This window comes from Eucalyptus grandis, chromosome 5 (genome assembly GCF_016545825.1).
Source record: "Eucalyptus grandis isolate ANBG69807.140 chromosome 5, ASM1654582v1, whole genome shotgun sequence".
In the NCBI taxonomy this organism is placed as follows: Eukaryota; Viridiplantae; Streptophyta; class Magnoliopsida; order Myrtales; family Myrtaceae; genus Eucalyptus; species Eucalyptus grandis.
The window spans coordinates 54,707,337-54,712,336 of NC_052616.1; positions in this window are offsets into that span (position 1 = coordinate 54,707,337).

A 5,000-nucleotide genomic window follows, 5' to 3' on the forward strand; every position below is an offset into this window, starting at 1 on the left:
GTTTTATAAAACTCTTGGACCCCCGAATTTGGAGTATCCTACTTTCACGCAATTCACAGGGTTCAACAAGCAATCGATATTTCACGATCAAGGGTGTAGTACTATTTGTAGTAGCGGTCCTTCTATATCGTATTAACAATCGAAATATGGTCGAAAGAAAAAATCTCTATTTGACAGGGCTTCTTCCTATACCTATGAATTCCATTGGACCCAGAAATGATACATTGGAAGAATCTTTTGGGTCTTCCAATATCAATAGGTTGATTGTTTCGCTCCTCTATCTTCCAAAAGGAAAAAAGATCTCTGAGAGCTGTTTCCTGGATCCGAAAGAGAGTACTTGGGTTCTCCCAATAACGAAAAAGTGTATCATGCCTGAATCGAACTGGGGTTCGCGGTGGTGGAGGAACTGGATCGGAAAAAAGAGGGATTCTAGTTGTAAGATATCTAATGAAACCGTCGCTGGAATTGAGATCTCATTCAAAGAGAAAGATATCAAATATCTGGAGTTTCTTTTTGTATATTATATGGATGATCCGATCTGCAAGGACCATGATTGGGAAATTTTTGGATCGTCTTTCTCCGAGTAAGAGACGAAACATAATTAACTTGAATTCGCGACAGCTATTCGAAATCTTAGTTAAAGACTGGATTTGTTATCTCATGTTTGCTTTTCGTGAAAAAATACCAATTGAAGTGGAGGGTTTCTTCAAACAACAAGGAGCTGGGTCAACTATTCAATCAAATGATATTGAGCCTATTTCCCATCTCTTCTCGAGAAAGAAGTGGGCTATTTCTTTGCAAAATTGTGCTCAATTTCATATGTGGCAATTCCGCCAAGATCTCTTCGTTAGTTGGGGGAAGAATCCGCCCGAATCGGATTTTTTGAGGAACATATCGAGAGAGAATTGGATTTGGTTAGACAATGTGTGGTTGGTAAACAAGGATCGGTTTTTTAGCAAGGTACGGAATGTATCGTCAAATATTCAATATGATTCTACAAGATCTAGTTTCGTTCAAGTAACGGATTCTAGCCAATTGAAAGGATCTTCTGATCAATCCAGAGATCATTTCGATTCCATTAGTAATGAGGATTCGGAATATCACACATTGATCAATCAAAGAGAGATTCAACAACTAAAAGAAAGATCGATTCTTTGGGATCCTTCCTTTCTTCAAACGGAACGAACAGAGCTAGAATCAGACCGATTCTCTAAATGCCTTTCTGGATATTCCCGGCTATTCACGGAACGTGAGAAGGAGATGAAGAATCATCTGCTTCCGGAAGAAATCGAAGAATTTCTTGGGAATCCTACAAGATCCATTCTTTCTTTTTTCTCTGACAGATGGTCAGAACTTCATCTGGGTTCGAATCCTACTGAGAGGTCCACTAGAGATCAGAAATTGTTGAAGAAAGAACAAGATGTTTCTTTTGTCCCTTCCAGGCGATCGGAAAATAAAGAAATAGTTAATATATTCAAGATAATTACGTATTTACAAAATACCGTCTCAATTCATCCTATTTCATCAGATCCGGGATGTGATATGGTTCCGAAGGATGAACTGGATATGCACAGTTCCCATAAGATTTCATTCTTGAACAAAAATACATTTTTTGATTTATTTCATCTGTTCCATGACCGGAACAGGGGGGGATACACGTTACACCACGATTTTGAATCAGAAGAGAGATTTCAAGAAATGGCAGATCTATTCACTCTATCAATAAGCGAGCCGGATCTGGTGTATCATAAGGGATTTGCCTTTTCTATGGATTCTTACGTATTGGATCAAAAACAATTCTTGAATGAGGTATTCAACTCCAGGGATGAATCGAAAAAGAAATCTTTATTGGTTCTACCTCCTCTTTTTTATGAAGAGAATGAATCTTTTTATCGAAGGATCAGAAAAAAATGGGTCCGGATCTCCTGCGGGAATGATTTGGAAGATCCAAAACCAAAAATAGTGGTATTTGCTAGCAACAACATAATGGAGGCAGTCAATCAATATAGATGGATCCGAAATCTGATTCAAATCCAATATAGCACCTATGGGTACATAAGAAATGTATGGAATCGATTCTTTTTAATGAATAGATCCGATCGCAACTTCGAATATGGAATTCAAAGGGATCAAATAGGAAATGATACTTTGAATCATAGAACGATAATGAAATATACGATCAACCAACATTTATCGAATTTGAAAAAGAGTCAGAAGAAATGGTTCAATCCTCTTATTTTTATTTCTCGAACCGAGAGATCCGTGAATCGGGATCCTAATGCATATAGATACAAATGGTCCAATGGGAGCAAGAATTTCCAGGAACATTTGGAACATTTCGTTTCTAAGCAGAAGAGCCGTTTTCAAGTAGTCTTCGATCGATTACGTATTAATCAATATTCGATTGATTGGTCTGAGGTTATCGACAAAAAAAGATTTGTCTAAGTCACTTCGTTTCGTTTTGTCCAAGTTACTTCTCTTTTTGTCCAAGTTTCTTCTTTTTTTGTCTAACTCACTTCCTTTTTTCTTTGTGAGTTTCGGGAATACCCCCATTCATAGGTCCGAGATCCACGTCTATGAATTGAAAGGTCCGAATGATCAACTCTGCAATCAGTTGTTAGAATCAATAGGTCTTCAAATCGTTCATTTGAAAAAATGGAAACCATTATTATTGGATGATCATGATACTTCCCAAAAATCGAAATTATTGATCAATGGAGGAACAATATCACCATTTTTTTTCAATAAGATACCAAAGTGGATGATTGACTCATTCCATACTAGAAATAATCGCAGGAAATCTTTTGATAACACGGATTCCTATTTCTCAATGATATCCCACGATCAAGACAATTGGCTGAATCCCGTGAAACCATTTCATAGAAGTTCATTGATATCTTCTTTTTATAAAGCAAATCGACTTCGATTCTTGAATAATCCACATCACTTCTGCTTCTATTGTAACAAAAGATTCCCCTTTTATGTGGAAAGGGCCCGTATCAATAATTCTGATTTTACATATGGACAATTCCTCAATATCTTGTTCATTCGCAACAAAATATTTTCTTTGTGCGGCGGTAAAAAAAAATACGCTTTTTTGGAGAGAGATACTATTTCACCAATCGAGTCACAGGTATCTAACATATTCATACCTAACGATTTTCCACAAAGTGGTGACGAAAGGTCTAACTTGTACAAATCTTTCCATTTTGCAATTCGATCCGATCCATTAGTTCGTAGAGCTATTTACTCGATCGCAGACATTTCTGGAACACCTCTAACAGAGGGACAAATAGTCAATTTTGAAAGAACTTATTGTCAACCTCTTTCAGATATGAATCTATCTGATTCAGAAGGGAAGAACTTGTATCAGTATCTCAATTTCAATTCAAACATGGGTTTGATTCACACTCCATGTTCTGAGAAATATTTACCATCCGAAAAGAGGAAAAAACGGAGTCTTTGTCTAAAGAAATGCGTTGAGAAAGGACAGATGTATAGAACCTTTCAACGAGATAGTGCTTTTTCAACTCTCTCAAAATGGAATCTATTCCAAACATATATGCCATGGTTCCTTACCTCGACAGGGTACAAATATCTAAATTGGATATTTTTAGATACTTTTTCAGACCTATTGCCGATACTAAGTAGCAGTCAAAAATTTGTATCCATTTTTCATGATATTATGCATGGATCAGATATATCATGGCAAATTCTTCAGAAAAAATTCTGTCTTCCACAATGGAATCTGATAAGTGAGATTTCGAGTAAGTGTTTACATAATCTTCTTCTGTCCGAAGAAATGATTCATCGAAATAATGAGTCACCATTGATATCGACCCATCTGAGATCTCCAAATGTTCGGGAGTTCCTCTATTCAATCCTTTTCCTTCTTCTTGTTGCTACATATATCGTTCGTACACATCTTCTCTTTGTTTCCCGAGCCTATAGTGAGTTACAGACAGAGTTCGAAAAGGTCAAATCTTGGATGATTCCATCATACATGATGGAGTTGCGAAAACTTCTGGATAGGTACCCTACATCTGAACTGAATTCTTTCTGGTTAAAGAATCTCTTTCTAGTTGCTCTGGAAAAATTAGGAGATTCTCTAGAAGAAATACGGGGTTCTGCTTCTGGCGGCAACATGCTATGGGGTGGTGGTCCCGCTTATGGGTTCAAATCAATACGTTCTAAGAAGAAATATTGGAATATCAATCTCATCGATCTCATAAGTATCATACCAAATCCCATCCATCGAATCACTTTTTCGAAAAAGACGAGACATCTAAGTCATACAAGTAAAGAGATCTATTCATTGATAAGAAAAAGAAAAAATGTGAACGGTGATTGGATTGATGATAAAATAGAATCCTGGGTCGCGAACAGTGATTCGATTGATGATAAAGAAAGAGAATTCTTGGTTCAGTTTTCCACCTTAACGACAGAAAAAGGGATTGATCAAATTCTATTGAGTTTGACTCATAGTGATCATTTATCAAAGAATGACTCTGGTTATCAAATGATTGAACAACCGGGAGCAATTTACTTACGATACTTAGTTGACATTCATAAAAAGTATCTAATGAATTATGAGTTCAATACATTCTGTTTAGCAGAAAGACGGATATTCCTTGCTCATTATCAGACAATCACTTATTCACAAACCTCGTGTGGGACTAATAGTTTTCATTTCACATCTCATGGAAAACCCTTTTCGCTCCGCTTAGCCCTATCCCCTTCTAGGGGTATTTTAGTGATAGGTTCTATAGGAACTGGACGATCCTATTTGGTCAAATACCTAGCGACAAACTCCTATGTTCCTTTCATTACAGTATTTCTGAACAAGTTCCTGGATAACAAGCCTAAAGGTTTTCTTATTGATGATATCGATATTGAGGATAGTGACGATATTGAGGATAGTGACGATATTGATCGTGACCTTGATACGGAGCTGGAGCTTCTAACTAGGATGAATGCGCTAACTATGGATATGATGCCGG